The sequence below is a fragment of the Petaurus breviceps genome, unplaced genomic scaffold (assembly GCF_028583685.1).
Source record: "Petaurus breviceps papuanus isolate PSGF00001 unplaced genomic scaffold, PetGlider_PUasm1.0 175, whole genome shotgun sequence".
Lineage (NCBI taxonomy): Eukaryota > Metazoa > Chordata > Mammalia > Diprotodontia > Petauridae > Petaurus > Petaurus breviceps.
Window position 1 is genome coordinate 32,748,280 of NW_027185764.1, and position 23,777 is coordinate 32,772,056.

The window sequence follows — 23,777 nt, forward strand, 5'->3', positions numbered from 1 at the left end:
TAGTTTAGTGAACTGGAATGTGTGGTAAACAATAAGTGCAAGAGAAGGGGTGGGGAGCATTGGGTTTCCAGTTATAGGTTGAAGTGGACCAAAGACATAGAGGAATTGGGTGCGACTGACTTCAGTCAAGTAGGCTCAAAGTTCAAGAAAATCTGGAGACATTAAGTATCTCAAGATGGAGTTTAGAAATCAGAGAAGTTTAGAAAGTGGTGGAAGAGGAAAGCCTTGGAGCCAAGTTATAAAGTCTGCCCAAGAGCCCAAGGGCAAGCTGTTCAAAGTAGAAAGACTCAATCACCAGCAGAGAAGTGGTGAATGATTTTCTTCTCAACTATAGCAACCTATGAAGAATATTAAGACATGAAGGGATTATGTCTGAATGGGGGGTGGGAGAGGATACATAATAAAAGTAATGATAATAGCTAGCATTTATTAACTGCCTACTATGTACCAGACATTGTGCTAAGCACTATGCAAATATTATATCTCAGTTGACCCTCACCACAACCTTGGGAACCAGATCCTGTTATTATCTTTATTTTCCAAACAAGGAAACTGAGACAAACAGAGGTTAAGTGACTTGCCCAAGGTCACATAGGAAATGTCTAAGGCCAGACTTAACAACTTCACAGTGCGCGCGCGTGCGTGCGTGTGTGTGTGTGTGTGTGTGTGTGTGTGTGATATTGTTGTAGAGCCTGTGATTTCAATGTGTGGGAAACTTGGAATCTCTTTCTACTAAATCAGGTCAGCAGCCCTTCTGCAGTTTTAGGCATTAGAAAATTTCCTGGGGCACTAGAATGTTGTGTGACTTCATCTTATTCCACATTGCCTTGCATTTTTCTCTATCTCTCTGTATGCTTGTGCAATGTGTGTTTTGGCAATTGATTGATCAACAAACATTTAGTAAATGTTTACTATGTGCTACATAGGCACTGTGCTACGTATTGGTAATGGAAAGATAGAAGTGAAATAGTTTTTGCCCCCAAGGGGCTTACATTTTAAAGGGGAGGACAACATGTACAGGTATACACACATAAACATACATACATGTGTATGTAAGAAGGATTTTGTTATCTTTCTTAGAGTTAGTTTCTCAGGATCCATGACCGTGGGGACGTTTAGTTTCTAGGCGTTTGATAATAACTCCCAGAATAACCCCAAGGATCCTATATAGTAGTTCCCAGAATCATAGTGACAGACAGTCCTACTGAGGCTGCACCGTGAGAAAAGGGGTGACACAATGTAATATTTACTACGCTTTCACATAATGATGAGATTGCAAAAGTTAACCTGTGAGCTTAATGTTGGCAAGATGCCTTCTTCATCTGTTGCCATATACATCAGGTGGGCATTGGTCAGTGAGTGGGGAAAAACCACAGGAAACCCATAGGGGAATCTGTTAGTGCCTCAGTTGGCCCCCTTTGGGTCTTGAGGGGATTTAGGGAAGTGCAGAAGCTGTGCCTGTCTTGATTAACCCCATTGACACATGGGGTAGTTGCCCCTGGCTTCTTGCCAGTCCCTGCCAGAGGGGTGATTAGGGAATGCTGTAGAAGTTGGTTCTCCCAGCAACCATTTGAGAAGACTAGACTAGAATAAAGCAGATTATTCACCCCTCTGAAGCTGTCTGCCCATCTGACGAGATCAAGGGTGAACCTGTTAGAGGCTAGAGTCTGAAACTTCCAGTGCCTCCTGTGTATTATTTGGGAAACAACATGAAAAGTGCTCTACATGCTTGGGGGTCAGTGTGGCATAACAGAATAATGAATAAGGCATAATAAAGCCTTATTAATCTGATATAATTTTTAAAACTCTGCTCTTTCTCAGATACTTACTAGCTGTGTGACCTTGGACAAGTCTCTTAACCCTGTTTGCCTCAGTTTCCTCATATTTCAAATGAGCTGGAGAAGGAAATGATAAACCACTCTGGTATCTTTACCATGAAAATCCCAGATGGGGTAATGAAGAGTGGGAAAAGACTAAACAACAACTCCCTAAGGGTACCAATGATAGTTGAACTATTATATGTATACACAAACTAGGGGGCCATAGAATAGTACGGATATATCTGTTTACTCTAGTTTATCATTAAGATTATGGATAGAAAACATGCCAAAGTAGGTCATCGAGATTGTAGGTCACAGCATCTTCTGCCTACACAGGGGAACCAAATCAAGGGGTCTAGAATGAGTATAATGTAATTTAAAAAGACTCAGAGTTGGGAATAGCATAAAAGCCTGAAAGAAAAGATGTTTTCCTGAATTGAACATATTCTTGGATGAAGATTATATGTTATCAAGATTTCTTAGAAGCAAGACAATGTTGGCATCCAAAAACATTCTAGCCTTAACAGCCCTCCAAAAATGTTTATCTTCATCTAAGAGTCCTTTAGCTGCACTCTATCAGCTTGAGCAAAAATCCATCTTTAGGACTGGAAACCCCGTTGTAGTGATTTACAGGACATGATTTCAGACTCTTCTCACTCTTTAGCTAAACACAATCTTTGCTCCTTCAACCACACCCCTCCCCCAAGAGCTCTAGCGTGAGCGTAGTTATCTCAATGCTTGACATTAATTTGCGGGGAAAATATGTTCTCGCAGAAGACAGATGCATCAAAGGCAGTGCATAATAATAGCACAATTAGTCCCCACATTTCCTCTATTCTTCCATCCCTCTTTTAAAGATCCCTCCTGCTTCTCGCCAAAGAGCCTTCCATTCCGAGATGGAGTCTGATTTCCAGGACGGCCCTTTATTTATTTATTTTTTTTTAACAAGGGTATTTCCTTTAATACGAAGTGAAAAAGAAAATGTCTTGGCTGAATTCACTTTATATTTAAACGCCCCCTGGGAGGTCCTCACGACCTGCCGACTTTCTCAAATTGTTTCCACTTTGCATCTATTTTAGCCCCCAGCTGGGTAATAGCTGCCAGATTTGTTTTCAAGGAAATCAACTCCAAACTGACCTCAGGAGAGGAAGGATCCCTGGTAATAATGAGTGTGGGGTGAGAAGAAGGGCGGGTGGTTGCCATGGCAGTCCCATTCTTAGGTACTGCTTTCCTGGAGATGAGAGGGGAGGAGCGGCTTTTTATAGCTGCTGGGGGTGTAAGGAGACTCGCTTCTTTCAAAGGGGAAGGAGAAAATGCAAGGGGTCTTGCTAACTCAAACCACTCTCGAAAGGGGAGGAATCCACAGCAAGCATCAATAATGCCTCAGCCTTAGATGTCTACAACTCAGACAAGTAATATCTGCCATACACGGGCACCTTAAGTTTGATCTGCTCTTCCCTTGTTCTCATACAGAATCGCGGATGACTGGGGTTTGTAGACAGGAGGTAGTGTGAGGATCAAAAATGGACACAATGAGAATGCAGACAAAAGGATGCAGAATTAATTTTCAGAAAGTAGGTAGTTCTCCAGGGCAGCTAGGTGGGGCAGTGGATAGAGGGCCAGGCCAGGAGTCAGGAAGACTTATCTATTTGAGTTCAAATTCAGCCTCAGAGACTTGCTAGCTGTGTGACCCTGGGCAAGTAACTTGACCCTGTTTGCCTCAGTTTCCTCATTTGTAAAATGAGCTGTTGAAAGAAATGGCAAATCACTCCGGTATCTTTGCCAAGGAAACCCCAAATTGGGTCATGAAGAGTCAGACCGACTGAACAACAACGAAAAGGTATTTCCCCATTTTATATGGCTCACCCACTCTGGGCAAGGCACTGTGCTACATATTGTACAAAAGCATATACAGCCTGAAAGACAATTAGCCATCATCTCCCTCTCCCTTCTTTGTGATTGGATTGCTTTGGGTACTGAATTCTTAGAAAGGCTGAGTATATCTGCTAACATACTTTTAAGTGGCATTGTAAGGAGAAAGGCAACCTGGTTGTAGAAGTAAGAATGGAGGGCAAAGATGGTCACCTCTATACCTACTCTTCTAGTATTGCTATGAACTATAATTGTGTGGGAAATTTCTAAGGTCATTTTCATGGCTCTGGTGCAACTTTCAGGGAGAATGATGGAGTTAAAAGGAACTTATTCCAGCATATATAAAATTGGTCTGTAGGATTTGAGGAGAAGTGAGATTTTTAAAAAGATGAACTTGATTGGAGACACTTTTTGCTGTGCTGGCTGAGTACATCTGTGGACTTGGCTCACAAAATAACTGTAAATACTTCCTGGGAACAAAAGCAACCTAGTAGTAACAGATGATGTCAGTTTAGTGGAGAAGCAGCAGATGACAGCAGTTTAATGTTGAAGCAACCCAGCATCAGATTCAGGGTCAGTGTTCCTCTGGGATGTAATTCTAGGAGCATGAGGTGTTTGAGGATCAATGTTCCTTCTCCAGTCAATGATATGGGAATCTGTAAGAGATTGTGAGTATGAGTGTGTATATGTGATGTTTCATTAATCCTTGCTACTTATGTTGCTATTTTATTGAATTAAATGCCTTTTGATCTGAATGAACATGTTATTTATTTTTGGTCTAGTAAAAGAGAACATTGGAGAGGGTTTATGAGCAGTGGCTTTGAATAGAAGTTGATCCAAAAAGAGCCTTGAAGTGCCTGTAGCTTTCAGTGGGCCATCTGAATACTATGCTTTTATGCACTGTCTTTGAAGGACAGTTTACTCAAGCAGGTTACTGGAGGGGATAGAAATCCTTGTCAGCTGGTGCTTAAAGAGCCTGAGGAGTGTATATGTGTCCCCTTTTTGGCTATAAGTTTTGTAGGAAAGTGTAGTGCCAATGCAATATTCACAGCACCGACCGCTACTATGAATATGCCAGCATAATTCTCAATTGCAAAATATAACATACTCTCCATATAGAAGACAGAAGCAAAACATTTATTTAGACACCAGAAAGCAAAAACTCAATACCAGTAAACTGAATCCATCATAGCAACAAAGAAGTTAATATGCCATGGCATGACAGGGAGCCACACCATCCTTTAGCCTTTCCACAAACAAACACTCACAAACCTAGCTGTCACAGCAGGGGGCAAACACAAGCCTAGCTGTCTGCTTGCCTGCTGTCCTCTCTTCCACTGTCTAGCTGCTCTGACTCCCAGCTTCCTGTGGGTTCTGCTCCACCCTTCAGCAAACTCCTCCCACCACAGACTCCATGTGATTACATTTGGCCTTTTAGGGGTCGGGGAAGATCTTCAAATTCCCTTAGGCCTATTAAGGGGCAGGGAAGATCTTCAAATAACCATTACCATTACAGAAAGATACTGAAGTTCCTTTCAAAATGTCTCATAGGGATTTGATGATGTGGAAATGGAGCTCAGGATAGTATGTATAGGGCCATACATACTATTGTATGCATGCATCTTGTACTTATCTGCAGAGAGATAATAATTAAAATCATGAGAACTGATAAAATCATCAAATGAGATAACAGAGTCCAGGATGGGGGCCTTGAAGGACACCTGTAGGTAGTGGGTACAACATGGATGAAGATCCGACAAATGAGACTAAGGAGTGATCAGACAGATAATAGGAAAACAAGAGAAGATAGAGTTAAAAAAAAACCCTGAGAAGAAAGAGTATCCAGGAGGAGATAGTGGTTGACAATGACAGATACTGCAGAGAGATTAAGATGATTGAAGACCGTCTTGATAGGGTAAAAAGGTCCTTGGGACCTGATTGGCCTCAGTTTCCTAGATGCAATTTCCTTCTCCCACCCTCCACCCCCAGCCAACGTACAGTAGTTTTAGGACAAAGCTGCCTAAGGAACGTGATTGGTCCTAGCTTCCCTGGTGCAGCTTCCTGGTCATCTAGGACCATAAAAAGTTCCAACTCCATGCAGGCTGGGCTTGGTAGACCTGGTGTGTATCTAAGTGAGTCATTACACCTCATGACTTACTGACCAGATGCCAGTCCAGTGGTTCAGGCTTAGAATTAGAAGAAAATAAGGTATTTATAAACCAGATGTTGTTGCTTGTCCATAGTTTTAGAGAGGATGAATAACTGTTTGAATTGGATTTAAGTGAGGCAGAATCACATAAAATCATCAGCCTCACTCTTCTAGAGTCATCGAAATCCAGTGGCAAGACAAAAGTCTTGTAAACCTTATGACATGTAGTAATAAAATAAGTTTGTTGTCAATGACACAGAAAGGATACTCAATGAGGATATACCATTGGTTCAGCGGGCTACAGCTCTCTTAGGATGAGGTACCCATCAAAAGGGTGTATTGACTCTTGAAGCAGTGACAAGTCTGTCAAGCCTGAAGAATCCTGACTATTTCTGCAGTGGGTCTTAGGCAGTGGAGAAGTTACAAATGGCTCAAGCCTCAGTCCTTTGACCAATCAAATATCAAAGATGGTTTTATTGCCTTTTAAGGAAGCTTAGCATGGCAAATTTCCCACTGTTCAGTGGGACCAACTCTGGCTTCTTAGATTAGATGTCCCTCCCATCACAGAAGGCAACCCTGGGTTACACAGGCTTCTCTTTTTGTTCTGTTTCTTACTTGATTTTTCTCCTTCCTTCTCAAGCAAGGTCCTTGACCCGAATTTCTCTTCTGCTCAAGGCATCTTGATTTCCCTTGCAAGCATAAGCTGTACCACCAACTGACTCCAGTTACTGCAAATTCTTCAGCTCCCGGCAAAACTATGACAGATGAAAAGAAAAGTTTCACCCATCTGGTTTTCCAAAGAGGCCTTATTTTTCTAGTTTACTGTACATGTGAAAATAATAAACAAATTGCATCTCTTTTCTAATTCAAACCCCTAACCTGAGGGCTTTAAAAAAATGAACCTAGTTATTTCTATAGAGTATGAATTTATGAGATCTTGGCATTTCTCATCTGTCCTTATTTCTGAGATTTTGTTAACTCTTAAGTTAACAAAACTAACTTGGAGTTAACTCTGTTAACTTTAAATGAAGAAGTAGCTATATCATAGCTGAATAGCTCAGTCTGCCTCTTTTCCCCCTCTTTTTGGCCTGTAAAATGTATAAAAAAAACCCTCTTTGCCATAAAGCTACAATGTGAGTTTCTTGGAACCAGTAAGATGCTTATGTCCTTAGAGAGAATCAGTCAGAAGCATGACTAGAGTCAGATTTTCTTCTTTGTGGAAATGAGGCATAGGCAAAAGAAGGACCCACAAAATCCTAAAACTTCATTTTAGACAGTTGGTAGAGCTGCGTCCTCACCCAACCTTTTGCCACACAAATGCCGCCTCATTCTTTTCTCTGCCCCGCTGCATTCCCGGGGGGAAGGAGCAGGGAAATGGACAGCAGGCAGGAGACAGGAGGGAGGAGGGGGAGAACTGAAAGGCAGCATTTAGGTTTCTTCTTGACTTGATCACTGAAGATCATTTAGAGGAGAAAAAGGAAAAGGCCAATTTGTTGTGAAAGAGGGTGAAGGGCACCCTTGTGCCATGTATAACTTTTAGACTTTTAAATGTAACTTCTACTTTATTCATTTTCTTTCCCCTCTTCTGCCTTCCCCCCCACCTCCAATTGCTCAGGATCCTGAGGTGGGAGAAAGAATGGAGTACTGGCATTGGCATCAGAAGGCCTGAGTTGAGTTCTGGCTTCCTTGCTCATGGCACTTTTAGGCAGATAACAATGCTTACGCTCATAAAGTCATTGTGAGAATCAAATTGGATGAAATCCTCGAAGCATCTTATAATGAATTTTGCTACTGTTATTATCCTCTTCCAGGGTAACACTCACAGTATTCTTCTTTATTAACTGAGCACCAGATTGTAGAGTTAGAAATGGAAGGAACTTTAGAGGTCATCTTGTCCAACACCCTCATTTACAGAGGAGGAAACTGAGGCCCAGAGAAATTAAGTGTTCTCCTCCACTCTAGTTCACTCACCTAGCCACAAGGCTGGTCCAGAAACTCGTCATCTCTTACCTGGACTATTGCAATAGCCTTCTGGTTGGTCTTCCTGTCTCTCAAGTCACTCCTCTCTCTGATCCAGCCTTTATCAAGCTGCCAGAGTGATTTTTTTTTTAAAGTTTAGGTCTGACCATGTTATATTTCCCAGGCCCCTATAAATAAACTCCACCACCTCCCTGCTACCTCCAGGATCAAATATAAAGTCTTCTGTTGGTCATTTGAAGCTGTTTACAACCTATCCCTTTCCTACGCCACCGTACTTCTTACACTTTACTCCTGTCTAGCTACATTGGCCTGGTGCTGTTCCTCACACAAGTCACTCCATCTCCCATATCCCTGTGCTGTCCCCATATGCACTCTCTGACCCTTAGCTTCCCTAATTTCCTTTCAAGGTTCAGCTCAATTCATACTTTCTGGAGGCCTTTCTGGGTCTCACCACCAGCTGTTTTACCTTTCTTCTGTTGTGTATATAACTTGCATGGAGTGTATGGGTCATTCCAGCAGGACTAGCACCTCTCATGTGAGGGCTGCTGGGCCCTTGTTAGGGCAGCTCATCTACCTTTGGGGTCCTCCTATCACCCAATTCTCATCTGGGGTTCCAAGAAGCTGTAGCATGCACAGCAACCACTCCCTGGTAGAACCACTCTGGTAGATGGGCTAGACTGGGTTGAGGGTGAATGCCAGGTCACCCTCCTGGTGAGTTAGGGGGATGTCTGCCCCTAAGCATGTGAAGACTTCCCCAGGTGGAATGGGCAGATGAGAACAATTTGTTCCAACAGCCATGAAGGAGGCTGAAGGAGGTGCTGTGGAGTGCTTAGAGCTTGGTCAGACATCAAGGACACCAAGGTCATTTACTGGATCCCAGGCCATTGATGGTTGTCTTAGCTTTTGTCCTGCCACTGGAATTCAAAGACTCTGGAAGAGAGAGTGAGGCTGATGACTTTGTGCAGCCCTGCCTCACTTAAACCCAAGTCACCCACGAGTCAAGACTTGTCATGGGTCCCCTTCCAAAACGGACAAACAACATATATCTTGTATGTACCCAGTTGTTTTCATGTTTGTTTCTCCCACCACAATGAAAGCTCTTTGAGGTTAGGGACTCTCTGCCTCTCTTTGTATGCCTGGCACTGAGCACAGTACTTGCCACATATGAAGAGCATAATAAATGCTTGCTGATTGACAGATTTTTCCTTGTAGTTAAGCGACATCATCATCCACCAAGACCCCATTCCCTGCTACATTCTGGATGTAGTTAGCAATGAATTGAGGGGGGAAATAGCCAAGAAAGGTTTCTGAGATTTGATGATGTGAAATTTCCTTCCCTCTCTCCCTTCAAAACAACGGAGCATAAAAGATTTGAAACAAGGTTGGGTGTGGAAAATGTATCAATATATACTTAATTCAGCCAAAAATTTATTAAGGAGTCACTATGTGCAAGACACCGTGATAGGCAGTGGAGATACAAATATGAAATAAGACACAGTTCACTTACTGCCTGTGAGAAGAGGGAAGGAAACAAACATTTATTAAGCACCTACTGTGTGCCAGGCACTGTGTTAAATGCTTTATAAATATCACATTTTATCCTTACAACAACCTGGGTGGTAGGTATTATTATTATCCCTATTTTTCAGATGAAGAAACTGAGGCAAAGAGAGGTTAAATGATTTGCCCAGAGTCACAGATCTAGTAAGCATTTGAGGCTGGATTTGAATTTGGCTTTTCCTGACTGACCTTGGACAAGTAATATCACCTCACTGGCCATCATTTACCGCAATGGTAAAGTGAGGGGATGTAGCTCGATGACCTCTAAGGTCACTTTCAGATATAAATCTGATTTTACTTGATACTGTCAAAGATGATAATCCAACAAGGAGGAGAAAACATAGACAAATAACTAACACAAGGCCACCTCTTATCAGTAGTGTTACCTTCCCATCTCTCTCATCCATTCCCTTCTCTATCCTCCCATAGCCCCCTTCCTTGTTCTGACTCTTATCTCTTGCCACTCCTTCTGTTTGATCTTCCTGACCCAACATCAGTCCAGCAGTCAAAGGGATATCATTAAAACACAGGTCTGACTGTATCATTCCCCTCCTCAAAGAATTCTGAGCCTATTGTCTCTGGTATCAAATACAAACTCCTGTTTTTGGCATCCCAAGGCCTACCCATCTGGCTCTGGGCTTCATGCTGTTCCATCACTTGCTAGTTCTCAAATACAACGTTCCATACCTTTCTATAGGATGTCTGTCTCTCTTGCCTGGAATATGTTCCCTTTTCATTTCTGTTTCTTAGAATCTCTGGCTCCCTTTAAAGCTCAGCTTATCCTTTCCTGATCTACCTCTGCTGGGGTCTCTGCTCCCCCCAAGCTACTAGTGTCTCCTCCCTGGAAACTGCTTCCCGTCTGCCTTGGACATACTTTGAATTTACTTCTTTTTATTAATGTTTGGTTTGGTTTTACCTTTGTTTCTCCAGCACTGAGGTAGCCATGTCAGAAGGAGATCTGACCTTGGAATCAGGAAAACCTAGATTCATGTCCTTCCTCTGACTATGACTTGGGTAAGTTACAACTTGTCAGTCAGTGATTGGCTGACTCTCTAGGAGGAAAAAAGTACCCAGGGCATACTTTTAAATTTAATCGTCTTATTAATATTTTCTCTATCCCTTTCTTAAGTCTTAGTCAATTGACAACAACAACAAAATAAATCGAGCTCCGATTTGTAGCATTTTCTCACACTGAAAACCGACCATCCCTTGTTGCCTGGGCGTTGGGGTGGAGATGGGGGAGAGCTGGTTTCAGCACTCCCGGGCATCTCAGTGCCTTAGGCAGTTCTAGGACTAAATTGCAGAAGGGTGCTGGTCTGCACCTTGGAGGGAACTTTCTTATATGGATTTATTTATTCACATGTAATCACAGATCTGGTTTTCAGATATCCACAGTACCTGGCCCACTGCAGGGACTTAATAAATGCTCATTGATTGATAAGTGCAGAGGAGAGTGTTCAGACAAAATGAATGAGAAATTTGAAGAGAGTGATCAGTCCCAGCTGGGGGACTAGAAAAGGTTCCATGGGGCAGGTTACATCTGAGCTGTTCACTAAAAAGAGAGAAAAGGATTTCAACAGAAAAGTGACTGTTCTGGGACGTGGAGAAGACCTTGCAAGAATGCAAAATGAAACAGGGTAGGACAAGCTGAGGGGAGGGCAAGAAGGCCAGTTTGGCTGTGATATGAAATTCATGAGGAGGCAGTCATGTATAATCATCCTCAGAATGGATGGTTGAAGTCCCACTGAGGAACGCCTCAAATACCAAGTGAAGGAACTGGTAGTTTAATTTGTAATTATATTTAATTACTATTTTTATTTTCTATTACCTAGAGGTAATGGGGAGCCTCTTCAGGGGATTTAGAGATCAAAGCTGCATATCAGAAAGATTATCTTGTCAGTGGGGTAAAGGATGGATGGGAAAAGGGAGAGCAGTGAGGAGGCTATTACAGTAGTCCAGGTGAGAGGTTATGAGTGTTTGACCTAGGTTAGTAGAAATGGGAGTGGAAAGGAGGGGATGGATGTGAAAAATATTTCAATGCCGGACTCCGTGGACTTTGGTAAATAATTGGATTAGAAAGGTGAGGGAGAGAAAAGAGTCAAAGGTGATGCTGAGGTCATGATTCAGGCTTCTGGGAGGAAGGGAGAGCCCCTATGGAGCCATCTTTCTTTAGTTAGTGGTCTTCATGAGGAAGATGATTTACTTGATTAGGTCAAATACTTGACTCTCCTTTGGGAGGCTGGGATCTCTTGGTCCCACAATGAGTTTTAGCAGTCAGAGGTGGCCTGGGTCCCTGTTATCTACTTTACTCTAGACCTGCAAAGTCTCTTGAATAACACCAACAATAAAATCTGCATCCATTTAAGGAAAAGGATTCATTTATGCTGTCCAGATGTGATGCTACTGCCATGGATATCTCTAATCTTCCCTCGAACCCATTCATGTTATCTCTCTGTTGAATGTCCAAGAAATATTGTACAGTGAGAAAACTCCATATACCCATGAGAAAAGTTCTATGGTCCTTAAGTTTACAAATTCCCTAGTTTCAGAGATCTATAAATGAGTGTGTGTGTGTGTGTGTGTGTGTGTGTGTGTGATATCGTTTTGAGAGTCTGAGTACAGTAATAAGGCCCAATTGGTCTCTTTATGGTCAACACATTTCGCAGAAAAGCTTTATGTCCCCTTCTGGACATAGGAATAGAAAAATAATTAGGTCCTTTTGCCTCTTCTTCATACCACTGGGCATTTTAGGTTTTCCTCTGCAAGTCTCCAGAGAAGCCCATAAAGGCAAAAATGATCGGACTTTTTATGACAAGCTCTTCATGAAATAGTCAGGAGTCTCATGGAAATTGGCAAGGAACATGCTGGACTTGAGATTTCTCTTTCCTTCCTGATTTTCTGCAATTGCCTGTCATAATGGAAAACATCTTGTTTTCCTATGGTTCATTTGTTCAAGCCCGTAGCTGCCCGTGGGAACCTATGGCTGAGTGGCCTCCCCAGGGCATCACAGTTTGCTAGGGGGAAGAATGATTATGTGTCTCACTAGGGGGCATGACTTTGTGTGCAGGATCAGAGACTTGCATCTCTAAGCAAATTCTGTAAGCCACCCCCAAAATGGGGAATTCTAAACAAAAGAAAAAGTAGAAATGATGGCTAAAGAGGGCTTCGCTCTTCAATTTTTCCAAGGCGACATTACTTGTTCCTTGATATCACTAGCAGAAAACACTTCTGGAAAAATAAATTTGGTTCACATTTCTGTCACAGCAACGAGTTCTGTCCACCGAATTAGCTAATTGGTTTCAGGCCTACAGAATGAATGCTTCAGCCCTCAGTGAAGGAAATTCAGGCACACCCAGTCTTCTGTAGCTGGCTCAAAAAAAATCTGCTTTTGTTTATTTTTAGGAATAGAGACACGTTTTTAAACCTGCAAAATGTTTCAGTTTTAAGGAAGAATGATGGACCTTTCTCTCTTCATCAGATAATCAGTGGCCTCCCTACCCACACTAAAATAACTAGACTAAGGAGTAGATTCTTTCCCTGGGGTGGGTTTACTCTTCAGAGTGGGTCAGAGAGGGGCTGGAGACTGCCTGATCTTCTACAACAATGCAGATAAAATTCTAAAAAGTTTATTAATGAGACTAGAGCACCTCAAATGAGTCAAGGGCCAGCATTCTCTATATCACTGACCATTCACGCTTGGTTTGTCCATGGATTTAACAAAATTTTTTAGAATATGATTATACGTGCAATTATCTATTATGATTTTAAATCCTTACTTTTATTGATTTTTTTTAAATTTAAAAATCTCAGTATTTTATCGATACCTTTTTTTTCCACACCACAATCATTTCCTAATTAAAATATACAATCTCCCAACAATGGAATCTTTCCTTGTAATGAAGAAAAAGATAAGCAAAAACTAACCGATGAAGTCATCAAGTTTAATAGCATATACAACATTCTGCATGTTCTCCTTTCTTGTAAGAGGTAGGATGTACATTTCATCCTCTGTGTTCTGTGACCAAGATGGGAAACTGCAATTGTTCAGAGTTCAGTAGCATTTTGTAGTCATTTCATTTATACTATTATATTCTTTGTGAATGTTCTTCTTATCCTGCTTTCTTTACTTTGCATCAGTTCATACAAGTCTACCCACAGTTTCTCTGAATTCTTCATATGTATTGTTTCTCATGGTACAATAATACAGTTTGTTCAACCACTCCCCTTTCTAGTTTTATTCTATTACAAAGAAGACTTCTGTAAATGTCAAATCCTCACTTTTCTGTGAAATACCTTGGATAATGAAGTCAAATGTGTTTTCTCCCCTTTGAAATGATTGGATAGTTTCTTCATGTCAGTCAACAAGCATTTATTAGATAGTAAGTCAATAACTATTCATTAATTATCTACTATGTGCCTCCTATGGTCTTAGCACAGCGCTAAGCACTAGGGATACCAAGAAAGGGAAAAGACAGCCCCTATTCTTGATTACTTTGGTAGCTGAGTAGAGGATGGGCTAGAATGGTGTAATGTTAATGGGATTTAAGATCTTCCCTGCTCATTAAGAGACCTCACGTAGAGCCCATTAAGGGAAGCTTGCTTAGAGGAGGCTTGCTTGTAGGAAGGCTTTCACACCTTTTGCTAATTTCTAATTAGGCACTGAGTCAGGAGGGTTGAGAAATGTATATGTGTGTGTGTATTATATATATGTGTGTTGTATGTGTATTATATATGTACGTATGTGTGTATATATACACACACACTCTGAGTTGGTATTCTGCTTTGGGGGCTGGCTTATGAGAAGGTTCTTGGGATTCCCTGGTTGAGATTCTGAGTGACCATCTGTTCAGAGCTCCCCAACTGCTCAGATGTAAAGGCTCTCTTGATCTAGGGATATATGTAAATCATGTAAAATGTGTAGCAATATTGCTTTGATTCAGGCAGTCAGAGCTCTGTCTTTTGGTCATTATTTCTCTGCTGGTATTTTCTCTGTGCTTTCTCTGAAGTTTAGGGTGCTAACCTCCCCTGAACTAGTGAATGTAATTTAAAAAGATTGCTGGCCCCTTAAATAGCTATCTTTCCTAGTAAAGCAGATCTAAGAACCTGTGCTAGCAGCCATCCTGGGTATGCCAGTGTGGTTGCCACTACAAATGGGAAGAGACTTGTGGCAAGGAGACTAATCCATATGCTATTATAATAATGCAAGAGTGAAGTGATAAAGGTCTGTCAGAAAGAAGGAGGTGTATACAACTATGATTGTCTTAGCTCTTCTAAGCAATTCAGTGATCTAAAACAATTCCAAAAGACTCATGATGGAAAATGCTATCCACCTTGAGAGAAAGAACTGATGGGGTCTGTGCAAATTGAAGCACATACTATTTTCACTTTATTTTTTTCATAGTTTTTTTCTTTTAGAACGTTTCTTCTTAACATGAGTAATATAGAAATATGTTTTGCATGATTGTACATATATAACCTCTATCAAATTGCTTACCCTCTTAAGGAAGAGAAAGGAGAAGGAGGAAGGGAGAAAAATTTGAAATTTGAAATTTTATTAAAAAATGAATGTTAAAATGCTTTTTACATGTAATTGGAAAAAATAAAATATTATTTAAAAAAAGAAGGGGGCATATATGAGAGATGCTAAGAAGGTAAAATCAATAAGCCTTGGCAACAGATTGTATGGTGGGGTGAGAGAGACAAGGATGACATGTTGGTTGTGAGAGTGGGTGAGAGAAGACTGGTAGTGCCCTCAGTAGTGATAAGGAAGTTTAGAAGGGGGGATGAGTTAAAGGGAAAGATAATGAGTTCAGTTTTGGACATGTTGAATTTAAGATATCTATAGGAAATTCCAGTACTAAGGAGATGTCAGAGATATCTAGTGGGTCTTTTGAAGTGGGAGACTAGAGGTCAACAGAGAGGCTAGGTAGGAATAGTGAAGTAGATTTGATAATCATCAATGTAGAGATAATAATTGAATCTATGGGAGTTGATGAGAACACCAAATGAAACAGTATAAAGGGAGTAGAGAAAAAGGCCCAGGACTGAATCCTATGGGACACCTATAAGTAGTCTGAGTGACTGAATGAAGATCCAGTAAAGGAAAATGAGAACTAGTGGTCAGATAGGTAGGAGGAGAACCAGGAGAAAGTAGTGTCCCCAATATCAAGGAAAAGAAGGTGACTGACAGTGTCAAAACCTGCAGAAAGGTCAAGAAAGATGGGTATTGAGAAAAGGCCATTGGGTGTGTGTATTAGCAAGCATCCTCGCACACCCAGGATGGTCTGATTTGCTAAAGGAAAGACCGCTTTAAAGGAGTTAATGATCTTTAATAAAGAAGTGAGTATCCCAGAAAGACAGACAAGTAGAAAATACAAGCAGAGAAATTAGCACAAAGACCAACAGACAAGGTTCCAGCTGTCTGAGTAAAGCAATGTTGCTATACACTTTATATACGTCATTGGATTGAGGGAGCACAGACATCTAAGTAGTCAGGGGACTCTGAACACCAGGAAATCAAAAGATCCTTTTCATGAGTGAACCCCCAAAGCAAAACACCAACCTCCCAGAGTATATAACAAAGACTTGGCATCTGATTGGCTGAGTGCCCAGAAGCTTGAAAATTCTTGTGCCCCGGCACTTGGTTGGAAACTTCCAGAGCCTGATTATCTCTGGATCAGGGCTCTATGTGCCTGTTAAGGGGCAGGGAAGATCTTCACATTCCCTTAACATTACAGTGTGTCTTAAGAGGTCACCAGGAACCTTGCAGGAAGAAGTTTCAGTTGAATGATGAGGCTGGAAGCCACATTGTAGAGGGTCAAGAAGAGACTGAGAGGAAAGGAATTAGAGGTAGGGAGTGTAGACCGCCTTTTCAGGGAATTTAAAATGGTGTCATGAAAAGCTAAAGAGATGAGAATAAACAGAAGAGAAGGGTCATGCATCAGAGATGCTGGACACCGGGACACAAGGAAAGGTAAAAAACATAGTCTCTGATCTTAGGGAACACCCATTCTAATGGCGAAGGCAACATGCAAATAGCTACGTATATGCCAGATTCAGAGAGTACAAATGGAAAGCAGTCTTATTCTCCACTTCTCTTTTTTTATGCACACATCTACTGAAGCCAGCAATTTTAAAATGGAGACTTGTTTCTCTTGAGAAAATTAAAACTAATCACTTTTTTTTTTGTCTAACAATAGTAAAATCCATGGCTCCTATTTTCTCCATACCACTTCTAGCTTTCATAGAAGAGCTTTTGCCTCAGTCTTAACTCAGAGCTATTCACTAGGCTTTACATGTTATTTTCACCTCATTTGGTCATTGTTTGGACTCTGATGGTTCAGAGTGAGTGTAAACAGCAATTGTTTCTATTTTGGCCAGAAATCCTGAGACTCTTTCCCTCCAAGATTGATTTTTTTTGTGGGGGGACTAGGTTAAAGAGGCCATTCTTGTCCTCATTCTTACTTACCCTTAATCACTGAATGAGTGTTGCCTCAGACAAACTGAGACCTGGGAAAAACTGTAGCTTGCAAAGGCCAAGATCTCCCACTGCATCCAGGTCCATCTCCAGTTTTCCTGATCTATATCTTGCCACTGGACCTATATGGCTCACTCAAATCCAATTCATTTGCAAGTCATGACATTACTTTAATGATGTCATGGTCCTCTTGTAGAACAAGGAACAAACAATAAATAATCTTCTATCTCAAGCACCCTTTGCCTCTTCTAAAAGCCTGCAGGAAGATATTTTTGCCAAATTGGAAAAATTCAAACTGTCTGATCATCTTTATTAACTTTGAATTTCATTTGAGGGCTGGTTATACTAATTTACTGAAAATCTAGTAATAATGCCATGAATTATATTTTATAATTTTGTGATATTCAAACATTTTATTAACTTAGATATTTCACTTTTTCAGGCCATGACTTTCTGAGTGCACACTAATTTACATGTTTCTACTCTTTTATTTAATATTTTATGGTTGGAGATGCAGGCTAGATTCATAGACCAATCATACTCTTGCTTATGAGAGCTGAATCTGAAAATAGTTGTATTGGAGGTATGGGAAGGTGGCAAATCACAGCCTTTCTAGCCTTCAGAAAACTTTATTTTAAGTTCTAACTGCTATGAGAGAAAGCAAACAGTTATGGCATCTCCATATTTTCTATCACGTGGCATTTGGTTGCTTGCAAAATGAGGGGATTGCAGTCTCAAAAGTAATTTCTTTCTAGCATGAAAGTGTTATTCTTTTTTTTTTTTTTAGGCAATCGGGGTTAAGTAACTTGCTCAGGGTTACAGGGCCAGTTATTTCTGGGTGTGGTGCTGAGTATCTGAGCCTGGATTTGATCCAGGTCATCCTGACACTGGAGCTGGTGCTCTTACTCGCTGAGCCACCTGGCCACCCCTAAGCAATTGGGGTTAAGTAACTTGCTCAAGGTTACATGGCCAGGTGTTTCTGGGTGGGTGCTAAGTGTCTGAGCCCGGGATTCGATCTCCAGGTGTTCTCAACACTGGAGCCGGTGCTCTTACTCGCTGTGCTACCTGGCTGCCCCGAAAGTGTTATTCTTCTATAATAATAGCTAACATTTATAAAATGCTTTAAGGTTTGTCAAACACTTGATATACATTATTTTACCTGACCCTTGTAAAAACCCTGTGAGATAAGTACTAAGATCATTTTACTCCTTAAAATATATTTTTTAAACAGATGAGGAAACTGCAGTAAAATGACTTATCCAGGGTCATACAAATAGTGTTTGAGGTCAGACTTAGAATCTTCTTGATGCTAATCCTAGCCATCAGTGCCTCTACATGAGGATTAAAGGACTGGTTATGCTCTTCCCAAATGAAGTTATGGGGTAGTGGTGGCAACTTTCTCCAGGATGGTGTAGGGAAAGGGAGAAGGGAGCCCAAAGAAAGTTGGAGAGCTATAGTAGGTAGGGAAAATTATTTGGCAGGCTTTATTTCCCAAGGTATCAGATGGGAGGCAGCATCAAGCAAGGAACAAAAGAGTCGGCTTGAAGATGATGCCTTTTACTTATGAGTGCCTCAGGGTCATTGTCTCATCCAGTCCCTACCCTCATTCTGTGCAATGAGGCTCTGATGAGAAAAAGCTGTTATCCCTGGGACCCTGACTGAGGGAGAAAAAGAGAAAGGCTCGTTTGCTGAGAGCATCATGATGTGGTAAAAGGACACTAGCCTAGAAATCAGGAGACCTTCCAGTTCTGCTACTCATCAGTTGTGGGCTTTTAGGCAAGTCCCATACCATCTCCGAGTCTGTTTCCTTATCTATAAAATGAATGGGTGATGCCAGTGATCTCTAAAATCTCTGGCAATTCTAACATTCTACCAGTCGAATAATCAAATAAAGAAAGTCACTTACCAGAAGGAAATACTACATATTAGCTTGCTTCCCTTACCCTGGAATTCTAGGGGCTTAACACTGATTGAATGGGAAGGGTATCCTTGGAAAATATATCGTCTCAGACTCATTGATCCTCTTCTCTTGGGAAACTATTGAGTTAATGGACCAAAAGGAGTGATGATACACGATACATTTGTATTGTGGGAAGAGTTCATTTTGGCATCTGATGAAATGTGGCTTGTCAAACTAATTGGAAATGGGCTTTGAGTATGGTCACAGGGATAGAAAGCTAACTGGTGACGAAGTCCAGCTGTTGAGAAATGGGATTATGTTGCTACAGAAGGCATCAAGAGGCAAAGGTAGGTCTAACCTAATTGTGCAACTATGCAAATGATCACAAGAGGGAATAGGCACCAGGTTAACTGGGAGGTGTTTGTGACCCTAGGGAATACAAGGTAATGAGGAGGCTTGGAGCATGGGGAATCATCGACAGGATCTAGTTTACTTGCAGAAAAAGAATTCCAAAGACAGATCAAAGGTCGATGAGCAGGTTACCTCAAGGCAGAGGTGTGCTGGAGGCATTGCCAATCAAGCTGATTATTAAATTTTCAGTGTGAAGATTTACAGCTTAGAAATCAGCACATGGTACAAATCAGAGCTTGATTTATTGTTTTGTTGATTATTTAGGCTTAAGAAAGTGATGGAAAAATGTTAATAATGGAAATATACTTAAAAGAATGTCTTGTGTACATTTTTCTTGAGAGCTGGTTGTTAAACATTTGAAGGCACACTTCTACCTCAAGGTGGCTATGAATGGAAGGCAAAATGTAAAGCTTTCATCCCAGATTGAACCCCCTTTCTCTCCAAAGCTAGGTAGAAGGAAGGAACAAGCAGGTAAAAAAACGGAGGGAAAGAGGAGTTAATTATAGTAAGGGGGCTATCATTACCTGCCAGGATCTAAAGCATTAAGGAAGAGAGTCCAGGAGTGCTGGATTTGGAGTCAGAAACATCCTAGCTTTGTAATTTTAGCTAAATCCCTCAATCTCCTACTACCTCAGTTTCCTCTGTCTCTAAAATGGGAATGATAATAGCATCTATCTCATATTACTGCCATGATTATTGAATCAGATAATATACATGAAAGTGCTTTTCCAAACTTAGAAGACTATAAATATATAAACTGCTATCTCAATAAAAGGGGTTGTTATACAGAGGAGAAGAAACAAGAGAATTTAAGGATTTTTAAGGAAACATCCTTAAAAAAGGATACCTGTTCAAACTGCAAAGTGTTTAAAACTTCACTACTTGACTGGAAATAATCAAGAAAATAATTAGGAAAGAGATGGAGTCAATTTTAGTCATGCAGATTAAACTTAAGGTTGATCAATCCATTCACTAACTAATTGTCCTTGTTTCTGTAGTCCCTTTGGGGCATACGCTTAATAATGGTCTTGCTGGGTCAAAGGGTTCTCACGGTTTAGTAATTTTTGGAGTGTAGTTCTGAATTGCTTTGCAGAATAACTGGATCCCTACTCTCCTGACAAGGTATCCCTTCCAACAGCTGCCATCTTTCTTTTTTTGGTTCTCTTGGACAATAGGATGGGTATGAGAGCCCCAGTACTTGCATAATATTTGTATTTGTGGAGCCTCTCATATATTCTCAGGATCATGAAGACACCATGGAAAGATACAAAGACTGGAGCCCTGCCTTTAAGGAGCTTATAAAACATTTAAAAAATAATAACTTGTATTTATCCACTCCATGAATCTGATTTCTAAAACTCTTAGAATAATTCTGTGATATAAGAATGATACAACTACTAATCTTTCATCTTTGAAATGTAAAATTTTATACATTTTTTTAATTGACAAGCATGGGTTTTCTCTCCCTCCTACCTCAAACATCCCCTCTCCCCCATGGAGGGCAGGCACATAGGCAAGAGAACAAATTCATGCACTGGTCATGTCTAAAAATGTACGTCTCGTTCTTTTTCTTGAGTCTGTCTGCTTTATTGTCAGTACTCTGGAATTGTTCAGAGTTCTCAAATCTTTCAAAGTTCTTTGTCTTTACAATGTTGTTGTTAACAGTAATTTTTCAAAATAAAAAGACCTGGCAGGAGAGGTTAAAATGAGATTGAGACACCTATCATTGTGGTTGTTCTCTGTGTTACTAGAGATGTACCAGGAATGTTTTCAGATTGCCTATAGAACAAGGGTTGTTAATCTTTGTTTTTATTTCATGGACCCCTTTGGCAGTCTGGTGAAGACAGATACTTTTGTGGTTTGTTGTCTTACATGCCTAATTGAAGGAAATGGTAAATTTCAGTGAGAGGTTAGCAAAAATAAAGATATAATATTTTCTTATCTAAATTCTGTGGTGGATGAAAGATGAAATGACTGGGGAAACAATGGTTTGATCTTCTGAGAATATTGATTTATTAAGCAATCACAGCAATTGTCCAAGAAAGTGAGAACAAAGCTCCCTCAGCTTAGGCCAGGACCCTGAATTCAGGGGGAGACAGACATTAAAAATTTAATTAAATAAGGCCAATTAATTAAAAGGAGATAAAAGAACATCAGGTAATCTGATTTCTAATTGGAGGAAAGATTTGGGGCTTTCCAAGTTGGGAGGGGAAGAAATAAACAAGTACAATTCCCTGAATTCTGAAAAAGAGGTGTTCCACTCCATCCAAGGGTCTGTAAACAATCAAAGGAACATGGAAACGATAACAGATTGATCAGTGTGAGGCTAGTTTGTAGATAAGACATATGAGCTGCTTGACATGTAAAATTGTGAGAAAACTCCTTGCATCCATGTTTGGGGTCTGACTGGGTTTCTCATAATCTAGGTCCTTAGTTAAGGATCTCTAAACATCAGGTAGATGGACCCCTAAAAATCTATCCCTGGATCCCTGGTTGGGCTGTGGTTCTCTGGTTAAGAATTCTTTCCATGGAACATAAGCTTACCTCCTAATACTCATCAAACTATGAAAATCAATTATTTTTATCCACCTCTGCAGTAATTTATACAATGTTAAATACAAAAGAATAACAGCAACTTGTCCCAATACCATTTCTTTCTGAACCCTTGTCAAAAAAACAGAAGAACAAAATAAGAGTGATAACAACGATGCTAACTGATATTTAGATGGTACCTTGAAATTTGCAAATTTGCAATTTACATTATCTCATTTGAGTTAGGTATCTAGACAGTGTTCTACGACAATTTGAGCCAGGTGAGATGACTTTTATTTGAGGGGATAAAGAAGGCTTCCTGGAAGTGTTGTCGGCTGATCTGAGGCAGCTAGGTGGGGTAGAAGAAGGTACATCACTGGGCCTGGAGTAAAAACTAGACCTGAGTTCAAATATGACCTTGGACCCTTACAACTCTGTGACCCCGAACAAGTCACTTAACCTTTGTTTTCCTCAGTCTCCTCATCTCTAAAACAAGGATAATTATAGCATCTGCCTCCAAGGGTTGTTGTATCAAGTGAGATAATATTTGTAAAGTGCTTAGCACAGTGCCTGGCACTGTTATAAATACATATAAATGTTATATATTTAAGTTATATATATATATATATATACATATATATAAAGGTTGTGTGTGTATCTAAAGGTTTTATGTATATAAAGGTTATATACATATATAAAGGTTATCAGGTTTTATATATATATAAAGGTTACATACATACAAACACATATATGTATATATGTTTATAATCTTTATAAATATACCTTTACATATTATGTATTTATATATATATATATATATGACCTTTATATATATACATACATACACACACATAAATATAGTCAAGGTTAGCTGGAAGAAAGAAGAAGGCATAATGAACTCAACTAGTTAAAATGTGGGTTGAGATTTGACTTGAGAAGTAGTCTCCCTCATACTTTAGTCAATAAAGTACCAAGCCTTAGAAGCAAATTGAGCCCAAAGATTAACTGCAGAAAAAGTTATTTGAGATGTCAAGCCAGTGGTTATGGTCCACAGTTTCCCTTCATTGCCTTCTATGCCAGAAGAGATATCCATCCAATTGAGGCTCCAACCTGACCCTGTCCAAATCAGTGTCATTCCTAGAATAGCTAATGGCCACTGCCAACTATTTAGCAAATGAGCCCAAGCAAGAATAGTGTCTATTTCTTGATGTCTGATACAGGAAACTCAACACCCAGTTGAATTCAGATAAGCTGAATTTTTATAAGAGTCACGTTAAAGTGAGACTAAAGTCTTTCTAGTGTCCAAGGAGGTCTCAGGCTTGGGGCTCTCTCCATAGGATTCCTTCAGTCCCCATAAGAGCAAATTAAGAGGTAATGTATTGGCCTGAAAATGCTTCTACACTAGCCAATTGACTGTGAGCAAGTGTGCTGGGTCCTGGGGAGATTCTGTCTCATTGACTCTGCCCACTATGCTTCCTGTGCTCAGTGCTCTTAAATGTTATTTAATTATTCCCCAAATTTCTACTCCTAACTGACGTATTTATTGGAAAGTGGGACTCCCTTTTGGTCTTGATTTCCAATGCTTCTCCAGGCAGGCATGCCTTCTTTTCTCAGAGGGTTCATTTAGCTGACTTTTTAGCTGTCCCCAAGAATCCTATAAAGATAAATAATAACCCCATATATTATATAGCAGGCAGTATGACATAGCAGATGAACAGCAGGCCTACGAGTCAGGAGGACCTGGGTTCAAGTTCTGCCTCAGACACATCCTAACTGTTGCAGAACAGGTGCCCATCTACATTGGTGGAGGGACTTTCCTCACTGGGAACTCTCTACAACAATGAAATTATAGGTCCAGGCCCTCCTCTACCCTGGCCTCCAAAATTTGTATAACAGTTAATAGTTTTCAAAGAACTTTCTTATTCTTGTGGCAAGTGCCTCCATTTGCCTAGAGTGAGGTTAGGTCCAAGCAGCTGTTTTCAGTAGCCCATGATTGACATTGACCCTTCTCTTAAGATTCCCGGTAACCCATAGAACTTAACCTTGGAACCTTCACCTCCTTCATCCAAATGCATT

At 40.5% G+C, this 23,777-nt stretch overlaps 1 protein-coding gene across 1 annotated transcript in view; it reads right to left on the reverse strand.

The window, feature by feature from the left end:
• The window catches only part of LOC138158808 (small ribosomal subunit protein uS12), a 334,707-nt gene that overhangs the window by 64,835 nt on the left and 246,095 nt on the right, over positions 1–23,777 (reverse strand). The gene's annotated exons all lie outside the window — the stretch shown is intronic.